Source organism: Pseudorasbora parva, chromosome 10 (genome assembly GCF_024679245.1).
Source record: "Pseudorasbora parva isolate DD20220531a chromosome 10, ASM2467924v1, whole genome shotgun sequence".
Classification (NCBI taxonomy): Eukaryota; Metazoa; Chordata; class Actinopteri; order Cypriniformes; family Gobionidae; genus Pseudorasbora; species Pseudorasbora parva.
The window spans coordinates 11,896,790-11,909,856 of NC_090181.1; the positions used below are offsets into that span (position 1 = coordinate 11,896,790).

Genomic DNA, 13,067 nt, shown 5'->3' on the forward strand with positions numbered 1-13,067 from the left:
GCGCAGGCGACCGGAGCGGAGCCGGCGGTCTTGAAGACTCCCACGGTGGAGCAGACGACCACCACAGCAGCGCAGGTGAGGTTGAAGACCCCCACGGCGGCGCAGACGACCACCACAGCAGCACAGGTGCGGTTGAAGACCCCCACGGCGGCGCAGACGACCACCACAGCAGCGCAGGTGCGGTTGAAGACCCCCACGGCGGCGCAGACGACCACCACAGCAGCGCAGGTGCGGTTGAAGACCCCCACGGCAGAGCAGACGACCACCACAGCAGCGCAGGTGCGGTTGAAGACCCCCACGGCGGCGCAGACGACCACCACAGCAGCGCAGGTGCGGTTGAAGACCCCCACGGCGGCGCAGACGACCACCACAGCAGCGCAGGTGCGGTTGAAGACCCCCACGGCGGCGCAGACGACCACCACAGCAGCGCAGGTGAGGTTGAAGACCCCCACGGCAGAGCAGACGACCACCACAGCAGCGCAGGTGAGGTTGAAGACCCCCACGGCGGCGCAGACGACCACCACAGCAGCGCAGGTGCGGTTGAAGACCCCCACGGCGGCGCAGACGACCACCACAGCAGCGCAGGTGCGGTTGAAGACCCCCACGGCAGAGCAGACAGAGCAGGTGGTCCAGCCAGAGTCCTCTCTGAACTCGGGGCAGGAGGCGGAGTCCTCTCCGGACTCGGGGCAGGAGGCGGAGTCCTCTCCAGAGTCGGGGCAGGAGGCGGAGTCCTCTTCGGACTCGGGGCAGGAGGCGGAGTCCTCTCCGGACTCGGGGCAGGAGGCGGAGTCCTTGTAGTTTGTGATGGAGTGACAGTCCGGGGTGGAGTGCCCTCTGGTGGTGATCACGGGCACTCACACTGGTGAATTATGACACTTATTCACCCTCAAGTTGTTCCAAGCCTGTGTGAGTTTCTTTGTTCTGCTGAACACAACAGATGAAAGAGTGAAGAATGTTGAAAGCAAGACAGCTGACTGTAGCCACTGACTTTTTATGATAATATTTTTCCTACCATGGAAGTCAGTGGCTACAGTCTGGCTTTCAACATTCTTCACTCTTTCATCTGTTGTGTTCAGCAGAACAAAGAAACTCACACAGGCTTGGAACAACTTGAGGGTGAATAAGCCATGACAAAATTTTCATTTTTGGGTGAACTAATCCTTAAATAATAATAGTATTGTCTGCACTGAAGATGGCAAGATAACAAATGAATTGGTGTTTACATTGTTTTAAAGCACTTCACAATATTAAATACAAAACATTAATGTGGTTAAAACTTGTCAATTTTTTTTTTGCTTGCTCAACTGCTTAGTTGCCAGTCTTGCCACCTCTCTTAGGCCTCTTTAATGAAGGGGAGGTATTGTTCGGTCATTACCAGGGAGGATGTTTCAGTAAAATCTTACTATAATAGCTGTTGAAAACTTGCAAAGAAGATCATGAGGCAGTTACATGCTTCTAACACCAGCCCTAAACCAATCCCTGTAGCACTACTACAGTATGAATATCTTTAAAGGGATAGTTTACCCAAAAATGTAAATTGTCATTTACTCTCCCTCATGTCATTCTAAACTCGTAAGATCTTCATGCGTATTGAGGAAATCATCTAAGATGTGCCCATTTCAAGTTTGTTTTGAGGTATGAGACATACAAGAAAAAATTATTGTAACCTCTTATTTTAGTATTTCAAGTTGAACAAAATAAAAATGAGAAATCTTCCAGTTAAAAAAGATAAATATGTTCAGTTTCTAATGAAATTGGTAAATATTCTCTGCTTTCTACTTGTCAGCAGTGATGGGAATAACGGTGTTATAGATAGACGCCGTTAATGTTTTCAGTAACAAGTAATCAATCGAATTACTGTTTCCCCTGTTACAACGCCGTAACTGAGAACAAAATGCGCCATACAAACAAGACTTGAGAGCACTTCTTGTTAAACTATTTACTTTTGTGAGGAAGAAAATACTTCAAGCAGGCTACAGTATGTCTACCAGTTGTGAAGTTGTGACAGTTTTAGAATTTTAATGTGCACTACAAAGAGTCTAGGCTATGTAAGTTAGGCTAATATATTTTTTGTTATTATTATTTTCTATTTTTGGTAGACTTTTCTTAAGGAGCATCATTTATTTTTAGATTTATTTGATGGCCAATTGGGGTCTGTGATATAAATATTACAGTTCTAAACAATCTATTTTGTTTTATTGTCCCACTATAGTACTGATATTTACAATAATGTATTGAATTCGATAGGTGTCTCTCACATTGTCCACAGCAACATTAAAATAGTGTAGATTAGTGTACAATGTTTTATAATAATAATTGATTCTATTTAGTGTCCATTTCATTCATTTAATATTGGAGGCATCCAAGTTATTTTACATATTTGAACATTTACTGATTGACATTAACATTGAACTAGTTACTTTTCCTGGTAATTAGTTACTTTTATAATGATGTTACTAATTTAGTTACTATTTGTGAGAAGTAACTAGTAACTATTAATAATACACACACTTAATAATTACAAACACTTGTTTGTTCTACTCATTTCAACTGACTTGAAAACTGGTTAAAAAAAATCTAAATTCTATGATTTATAGCAATTTTTTGTATTATTTTTTTACAGTAATGCAATGAGTTACTTTTATTATAGAGTAATTCAGTTACTAACTCTTTGGAACAAGTAGTGAGTAACTACAGTATAACTTTTTTTTTTTTTTTAAAGTAACGTTCCTATAACACTGCTTGTCAGTGCTTTATATTAAATAATTTTAATTAGGTAACATTGGAGATCAAATTTGGAATTACTATAATGAGGTGTTTTATTCCATTTTGGAGAAATTGATGAAAAGGTCTTGTAAATGATTAATTGATTTACAGAGAAATACAAAATTATACTGTATCTGAAAACACTACTACCCCATATATCCTATGTAGATTATGTGTGAACAGCTTGATTGTAAAATTAGACCCATAGGATGTGAAAATTAATCTCAAATCAGGTCAAGTCACTATAAGTTAATATATATATATATATTAAAAATATGAGTAAGTCTATGCCAGGGTTGTCTAAAAGTGGTTCTGGAGGGCCACTGTCCTATCCTGCAGTGTGACAGGACAGTGGCCCTCCATGTAGCTTGTATCATCTCATTCTGGCTTCACTTTGGTATGAACATATGACCACTCTACATGACTCCCAGTGTAATCAACAAAGTTTCTGTAAAGATTTTATAAGGATGTTCTCAGGACAGGTCTCTTTTATTTGGTTTGGCTGTCCAGTGGTGTATGTGAACCATTAGCTGGATATTTTTGAGGATGAGCACTATTACTACTGTCAGTGCGCTAACTCAGCAGTGAGTGACCCAAAACCTAGTAGGCATAGTGAAAACAACCCAACAAAAAGAACTGAATCTAGCACATAACCCAAACAATTTTACCATGTATCATATAAATAACCTTAAAGCTAAATGCCCATTTAGTTTCCATGAGTGATCACAGAGTACAAACCTTTCTGGTTTTGTTTTGTGAAGTGATAATTAACGATCATGTCAAAGACATCCCATAGTCCCAGTAAACCCATATGTCTTTACAGTGCAGTGTGTAGTCCTGTTTCGTTGTATATGCTAATGAACTGTGATGTCATTGTGACATCACACAGTCCTTGTAAACCATTTGTCCTCATAATGCTGGTTTTTGTCTTCTAGGACACACGTCCTTGTAAGTCAGCAAAAAATCAGGGTGTCATGTATAGTGTTTTATAAAGTGTAAATAAATAATAAAGTTTGAGTTTTGAAGCCATGATTTTTAAAAGCATTCCTATTTTTATTTGAAAGCTCTAGCATAAAAGGAAGTCATAGTCCCCATAAACCACCTTTTTTTCTGGTTTGAAGAAAATGTCCTTGTAAGTCATGCTAACCTGTATGTGTGTGTGTGTGTGTGTGTGTGTGTGTGTGTGTGTGTGTGTGTGTGTGTGTGTGTGTGTGTGTGTGTGTGTGTGTGTGTGTTTAGTGCCTGTCAATCAACTTTAGAGCACATCCCCCAACACTAGTCCTCTGCCAAAAGTGTCATAAAAATCATCCCATAAACAAACACCAGTCATCTTTTTTACAGTTCCTCCTGAACCAAAACAAAGAGCTTATGCTGCATTCATACCATGCTGTAACCATAATTACAATATGTCAACCTGTGACATTCTACCCAGAGCTGTTCATGTCCTCAGACTCTCTGGATTTATGTTTCCATGTCAACAATCCACGCCAAAATGAATCTGCAGCAGTCAGATGGTACAACAGCTCTGGAAGATGTTCACATTCATTATTATTGTACTGTTATGTGCTTAGCTCTTTCCGGGTCAAACACAGAATTGTCCTTTATTTGTGGAAAAAACCGCTTCCGGCTAAAAACTGAATTTACAGAGTTTCTGGGTTTTCACTGTTAGACACTAGGGGGCGCAAAAACGTGATTTTCTCAGCTTTTTGTTCAAAACATTGTTTTGTTTTTGTTTTTTAAATGAAATTTACCCATATTCAAGTGTTGATAAAAAAGGTAACAGTGTAAGATTGTTTAAGACTTAGTGAACATATGAATTATTCTAACACTAACAATCCTAAATTTTTAATAGGAAACAGAGGATGGAGACAGGAAGACTAAAAGTGAAAATGATACCTGATGTTTGTCCACTGGTTACTTCACCTAAATAAACAATATAAGCAGAATGATTTAATAGTGTAAATAAAAAGATTTAGTCGATTCACAGACATGTTGTAAAACACTCACCATTAATCAGCAGCAGCAGTGAGACACACCGTGAGATCAGTAACCTCATTGTGATGAACAGCACCTGCACACACACAGAACATACTGTACTGTGAAAAAAACAACACGGCCTCACTCCTTTTCGTCACATTAGGTAGGCTACATTTACATGCACGTTCTTAAGATGATTATGCCTAATAAGCCGACAATGAATGGTCAAGTAAACGCCGTAGCCTAACCTGTTTTCTTTAATCGGAGTAAGGTCATAATCGGCATAAGCATAAAACCGGTCATTTTAGCTTTTTGCCTCTGACCCTTATTTTGCGCTGCATGGGTAGCCTACTTTTACTTTTACTCAAGTACATTTCTTGTGGAAAAACTGTACTTTTACTTCGTTACATTCGGTGACGTTCCTCCGCTACTGTCAATGGTAATAATTAATTATATATTTTAAATAAGTTAATATGAGTTCGCAAGTCTCGCGAAACTTTGGAGAGGTTGCTTCGCGAGAGGTGGATACGCATCACCCGCATATAATTAGCGCGCGCTTAGTCAGAAGATGATGGCCGAAAGCAAAGGGAGATGTGTGAGAGCTAAGGGAGGCAGATAACCCGCACGTGGCCCTAAGTTCAGTCTATGTTTTCACTCCAAGATATCAAAAAGAACAGTTTCATAATTTAATGCATGATGTGTTCACCAAAACGAACTGACATCTCAGCATACAAGAATTCTAGCTCCAACCTGAGAAAAAAGCGGTAAGTAACAATGATGTCTATATTTGAACACTATTATTGGTAATGTGGTAACTATGGGCACTTTTCCTTTATTGTAATACTATTTCACACACTGTCCAAGTGTTCCGCGCTCTTGCAAGCAATGAAAAATAGTTTGAAGCCTCCAAACAACACACGTCCACAAGCAAACGTTCATATATCTTTTTTTTTTTTCACAAAACGAGCAACCTCATTGGCAAAATGTACCTGTGACAATGTTTTTGCAAACCAATATCACTGCAGTTTCCAACAGAAATGAACACTAGGCAGAAAAATAGCATTTTTTAATCGTTTTTTTAAACCATAGTCCATGGTTTGTAAACGAATACATTTTGAAGTTTGCGTCACAGCTCCATATGTTCTGCTTTTCTGATTCACCAAATTTGTTCGATAGCTCAGCTGATACAGATTTGCAATCTGAAAAGCTTGGGAACGAACCCCGTGAAGGTGAAGTCATGATAAAAAAAAGAGCTAAAAGATGAGTTAAAAACACAAGCTAAAAATACATGGACAAAAAAAAAAAAAAAAAAAAAAAAAAAAAAGACTGTGTACATTTCACTTTGAAACTATCGCGTAATGTACGTATTGGTATTTTGTGTTTTGCAAAAACGTTGCCACAGGTACGGTTTCCTATGAGACCAGGCTAAAACCAAAACCAATTGAAATGAAAAGCCTAATGTGACGTCTTGCATACACAAATCCGGACAGACAACAGTCTGAAGTGTATACATATAAAAATGGGAATGTATTTTATTCCTACCTAAAGAATGCAAATACTTATAAAAATATAAGAAAAAGTATCAAAGTATATTTTAAAAAGGAGCTGTGGTTAGTCCAGCACACCATTAATTTACACTGTTTAACCATTACACACACACACACACACTCACACACACACACACTCACACACACACACACACACACACACACGTATTTGGAGGTGTATGAAAGCTCTCCAAGTAGTCTGAAATTCAGGGTTTTTGCTTCTTATCAATCAGATCGAAAGTAACTAGTAACTAAGTACTGGAGTAGTTTTTTCATTGGATACTTTTTTACTCTTACTCAAGTAACTATTACGATTGTTACTTTTACTTGAGTAAATATTTCCGTATGTACTTGTACTTTTACTTGAGTAAAGATTTTGGCTACTCTACCCACCTCCAGACAGAGCGAGGTAGCGTTTTGCATGAAAGAAGGACATATCACAAACGCGGACTCTTTTAAGACCCAGAAAATTGTAAAGATGTGTTCTCTCTTCTCATGCAGCAGAATTAGAAGAGGTTCAGTCAAAATGCTGCATGAGTGATAATATGAGCCGCAACTCTCCCGCCGACAAGGTGCACGCTTTATTTAACATCACAACTGACGTAACATTTGAAAAACTCTGAGTCAGATACAAACATTATTATTTTTGACGTCACTACAAGGAAATAACCCAGTTTATTATATAAAGTCATTGCATTGTCAGTTTACTGGTTTGCATGTAAATGGGGAAAACTGATTTTTTCAATAAGCTGGGTTTATTGAGTTATAAAAAAATCCAGTTGGTCATGTTACTTAAAGTTGTGTCTGTCAGATGCTCATTTACATGATCTTAAACAATGAGGCTGATCTAGACCTTTCACTGAACTTCCCTGTGGATGATTTTGATTATGTGATCTTCATTACCACTGACAAAATCAAATGTTTTGGTGCAGGCTTGTCTCAGCAAACAGGAGGAACTCAATAATTTAGCGCAATTTAGGCCTTTTTTACTCTCGAATCAATACTACAAGGCCCACCATCCCCATAGCCCCCACTCCCCATTATTATTTTTTAAACAAAAGTAATTCAAGATATATTAACCGTCAGTGTTCTTTTTTTGCAAACATACATTAGACATTCTTTACAACATCGAAGTACTTATTCTGCTCAGTTATACAGTACAAGAAGTACAAATAAGCACACGTCAAATTGCCATGCCAAACAAGAGCACGGAGAAGCCAAAAGACCGCATATAACTACTATACGGATCCATTCACAATTAATAAACACACTGAAATACAAATGAAAAACTGACTTTGGCTAACAGCGTTATTTTTAAAGTGCTTTATAAAAAATTGAGATTGAAATAAAATAGTTCTGAATGTGTGGAAACTTAGCCATCTGAAGTCCTCAGTGAACAGTTCCTCTGTCAGAACAACCAATCACGTCTATGGAGCTGATGCCCATACAATAGCCCATATCAGTGGTGTTGTGTTCAAACACTGATAGGCTACTCACAAACTTCTCCAAAACCCACTTCTTTGGCGAGCATCCTTATAAAACACCCACCGTACATTAATTTGGACAACTATGTGAATATATTGAACTGCGTTCATGCAGAAATATGATGTTATAGCAATCAGTGAACCAAGAGCACACATACGTGGTTTGTCATCTTTATCATCTTTACAATCGTCATCCAAACAAAATTCAGTCAGCCAAGAGTGCACATACACGGTTTGCACATCAATAATAATAATGGAAATGTGCATGTCTTCACTGCATTCGTCGTTACAACTGTCATCCATCGAAGAATGCTTTGGTTTCAGTGTGCGGAAGAAATTGGAAGTGTGGATGACGAAACTTTGTTGTATACTCAGCAATAGCCGTCATTTCACCGTCTAGGTTAACTATAGACCCGATATGGCCGGCTATGAGCAACCCACTTTTTGCCAAAATAACCTTGAATTTGGTTACATGTAATTTGTGTCCAATTACATGATTTTCCATCATGTAAGCAAATTCAAAAGTGATTACAAGGTGTTTGGTTTAATTTTTTTAACATGTTATGTGCGTATGGCTGCGTGTGGCCACGATTTAGCTCCTATATAGACCGGCTATTTGTAGTTCATTTTTAGTCAAAAGACAAAACTGATTAATTGTGTTTTTGGCAATGTAGCACATGATATGGTTAATATTACATCATGTTTGCAATGTCAATAATATCTGCAAGATATGTCATTTCATAGCATAGTCAGGTTACATGTAATTTGTTACATGTAATTTGTAGCCACGATTTAGCTCTGAATTGGACTGGTGTAGTCTGCTTTTAGCCCACCCATTTGTAAACATTTTAATTAATATTAGGTTTGCTGTCCCGCATAACATTCACTTAAAATGTAAGACAGTCAAAGAGAATCGTAAATATATTTGTCTCTCTTCCATTTTAAGTAATTAAAAAATAAATAAATACAACTCTCAACCACTAGATGGCAACCATTGTTTTTTTACACAAGAGGGGGAGAACAACAGCAAAAGTTAAAGGATTATTTGGCCTTGTAAGTATCTATGTTTTCGTTTTGACATGTGTTCATTATATACATTATTTGTTATCTTGAATGAACGGTGAGATTTTAACTTGGTAACATTGTAGAATAGTGTCTTTGGGCGGATTGCTGCAACAGCCATTATGGTTGTGTGATTTGGTCTTAGTAACTTGGGAGTCCTCTTGGCTACTTCTAGCGTTTCGTGGATTTAGGAGCTAGTTTTAGTGAGTAACGTTAGTATGAAGGTGCAGACTCAGAGCCTGCATCTACAGTCCCGCACTCATTCCCTTTTTCCACCAAGGCAGTGCTGATGCTAGTTCGGAGACAGAGCCTAGTTTCAAAGCACAAGCTACAAGCCAAGAAAAGTGGTTCTTAAATAACACCAAAACATTGCTGGTTAGAAGTAAGAACAGATTACGTCAGGCGCAAGATGAACAAAAAACTTGAGATCCGCCATTTTTTAAATAGCCGCTAATGGAGCTAAAAGCTTGCTTGTAATCACCGTCTATACAAATTACTGCGAACTGTAAACACACACACACACACAGAGAGAGAGAGAGAGAGAGAGAGAGAGAGAGAGAGAGAGAGAGAGAGAGAGAGAGAGAGAGAGAGACTGTTAACTGACACAAGAGTTTATTTATAACCTCAAGAAATGACTGCTGTCACTTACACCAAACACACAGATCCATAATACTAATATACATTTGGTTATAGATTACAAACCCATTATAAATGTGGTTTGGATTGCTTCATTTGGATTGCTTTATCAATGCAAAGCAATTAACTTTTAATATGATTAGTAACTAATTCAATTACACATTTTACCTCAGTAATGTAACCGTTACATTAATTTTGTAATTTAATAACACAATTTCATTGCACGCATCTACACTGTAAAAACATTACACAGTATCTACTTAAAAAATGATGGTAACAGTATTACACATATAGGGCCCTATAAAATCTGTTTTATTTTTTCCCAAATTCCGTTTTTTTTCCCAAATTCCGTTTTTTCCGTTTTAATTTTTGCTAATTCCGTTTTTTCCGTTTTAATTTTTGCAGATTCCTTTTTTTCCGTTAAAATGTTAAAATGGCAATTCAGTTTTTTTTTTACCCTTTACTGTTATTTTGGTGAAAAAAGAGTGTGCTTTTAATGTTAATATAATAGAACATAAAACAAAAAATAGGAATGACCTTACATTTGTTGAGGTAACAAACATCACATTTACTTTTTAGGACAAATATGATGCAACATAACACTGCATTTCAAGTACTTCAAATATTAATTGTTATGAGCTTTAAACTGTCTGGTAAAATACGTTATAGTAGTTTATATAAGTTAAAATGAAAGTACTCCATTAGCTTTTTCTTTCAAGTCAAAAATTAAGAAAGAACAAAAAAAAAAAAAAATCATAAGATTCATCTTTTACATACAGTACTATTAAGTAAAACATTTAAAGCTGAGAATTAACATGAAAAAATAACACATTTCACCATGAAATCATGTAGTGAATTGTTCTGTGCGTTTAATAATCACCATTATGATATCCAGAGCTGTAAAAAATAAAAATACACAAAAACACAACACTGCCTGAAGTTTTTTCCCCCAACTTCAAAGGTCCCTTTAAATAATTAAAACTAGATGCTTATCTTAACTTTAAGGTTACTTTTATCATGTAAACTACCCATATACAGCATGTTAAATGCATGTTTGGAACAGAGGGGAAAACGGTCGCATTTGCAGCAGACATGCATTGCTGCCTAATGTGCCCATTATAAATCAAAGCACGACATGACAGGGGTCGAGCAGAACACCGGAACATCTGACAGAATGGACAATATTTGTCTGTATGTGCAATATACGAGCCTCGGTTCAGCTGCGCGCGCGACCAATGCTGCCTGAGCACAACGAGCGCGCGGCTCCCGCTCTCTATATGCAAAGCTTCTGCGCCGCCTGCAGTGTGAAACCGCCGTTAGCGTCGAGTTTCTTAACTTTTTCGCTGCCGAAAGCAGAGCTGTGGAGACCAACTCTGCCATACTTTCATTGTTTTGAAGGGCGAGCTGAAATGACGGGAGGGGTTGTGTCGTGAAGATTTGCTTCCTCCGGTCTGCACTTTCCTCACATACGTTCTCCACCCACACGACACAGAATTTCATTACAAATATGTAGGGCTGTACTAGAATATTCGAATATTCATTCGGTGAGGTGGCATTCGATTTTCAGTTTTGAGATTCGAATATTCTTTTCTTTTTTTTACACGTGACTTCCGTCGCGGACTCATTCTCACTCATGCTTGAACCACCCGTTGGCGAACGTAGTGATTTATTTCATCTCATACTGAATAGGTACAAAATGCCCAAGACCTCAGCTGTTTGAGAGCACTTTAAATTAAGTGAGGATGACAAGACAAAGGTAGTGTGTCAAATATGCGATTTGAAACTGGCCTACCACAACAGCACCACAAGTTTGAAAAATCACCTGAGTTCTCTAAGTAGCACGCGGCAAAAAAAAAAAACTGCTTTTATGCGCTTAATTTGCTATGATAAATAGGCTAATTGCAAATACGACACTATTTAAAAACATACAGCAGCACAGGCTAATAATAATTTGTTTATAGGTACAGTCACAGGTATCGCAGCCATCAACATGCTCAACAAAACCCAAACCTTCACAGCAGATCCTGGAATTCCGAAAACCGTTAACAGAGAAAAGAAAGAGAGAGATAACAGATGCCGTAGTAGAGTTTGTCGCTATGGATATGAGGCCCGTTAATGTAGTTGAAGGTGAAGGCTTCAGAAAATTAATGAAGATAATGGAGCCAGACTACACTACACTGTGTTTTGTATCATTTGTATAAATAAATAAACAAATAAACTTGTGCACTGTCCGTTTTCGGAGCATAAACCTGCCCGTGTAATGCGTACCGGAAACTGTTCTATTCAAAAGATTATTAAATGTTTATTAATATTTAAAGAATGTGTGCCACCTGATCATATTGCACCAAATGCAACACTGCACTCCACTGGGTCTGCCGCAACACATTTACGATGCCGAAGAGTGAAACGTGAAGTCGTGAAAGATGATACAAATGCAAACCGACACTATTATTTAGGGCTGGGCGATATGGAGCAAAAAATATATCTCGATATATTTTGCTATATCTCGATATACGATATATATCTCGATATCTTTACAGGAAAAATAACCCCCTAAAAACCAAAAACAAATATGCCAAATACCACAAAAACTTCTTTTTTTTTAATTGAAGTGCAAAGAGGTAGTCAAGTGCTTTTGCGACATTTAAAAAAAAAAAAATCCCTGATTACATAAATAATAATAATTTAACTGTAAAAGAAAATAAATAATATTGCCTTCTTGTCATTTATTTCATGCTTTCAAAAGATGAATCAAAGACTCCCTTTTTTATAGTTAAAGTAAACAGTAAGCATTTTGCAGAAAGATGGGGGCATGACTGAGATATAAATAAACCGATTTTGTCATAACACAATTTCCTGTTAAATTTGTATCAAAATTCAAACAGTGATGTTTGTCATGAGTTTGACAAAATTCAAACTCATCATGCAGATCATGTAGGCTACACATGAGCTGAGTTTCACTTCTTTTCCAGTTACAGAACGAAATATAAATGTCAGAAGGTAGGCTATATGATAATATGATACAGTACAACTTACAGAAGAGCACTGTGTCTCAGGACACCCAGGATGTCGCGTTTTTCCCTCTTGGTTAAAACGTGAATAGACCTATTCATCATAATCCCGTGATAAAGCTGACAAAATAATAATAGTAATGATATTGCAATATTTTTTAAATGTTTTCAAATGATATGCGATCATTTTGACATTTTAACCGAAAACTATGCGATCAGTTAGACACAGATCATAAACTGGCATGATTGCGACCGCGTCTCGCACCAGTAGTGTCAATCACCTGACTGTGGGTGAAACGTGCGATTTGAACTATGATGAACATTAATATTTCTTTATGAACTTTAGCAAGCAGTTGTGTTAGAAGGAAAACATGGTCTCTAAAATGAGTCCTGAACAACGTGCGCGCTTGTCAACATGATAACTAATCCTCACCTGGTTGTGGAAGCAGCCGTGTTCAATGAGACAACACGCGGGGGAGGGGGAACAAAGCAAAAGGGCGGGAGGCGCGCGAGGCTTCGCGAGCACAACACAGAGAAGGCAAACAAGCAAAGTGGCGGAATCAGACTTAAATATAAACAATATA

The 13,067-nt window shown here is 38.0% G+C and overlaps 1 long non-coding RNA gene across 1 annotated transcript in view; it reads left to right on the forward strand.

Moving 5' to 3' along the window:
* The first annotated feature begins 5,335 nt into the window (after window positions 1–5,335).
* Window positions 5,336–13,067, forward strand: part of LOC137091056 (uncharacterized) — a 40,682-nt gene continuing 32,950 nt past the window's right edge. Inside the window, exon 1 of the long non-coding RNA XR_010908013.1 lies at window positions 5,336–5,507. This is a non-coding gene — a long non-coding RNA (uncharacterized lncRNA). The remainder of the gene's footprint in view (window positions 5,508–13,067) is intronic.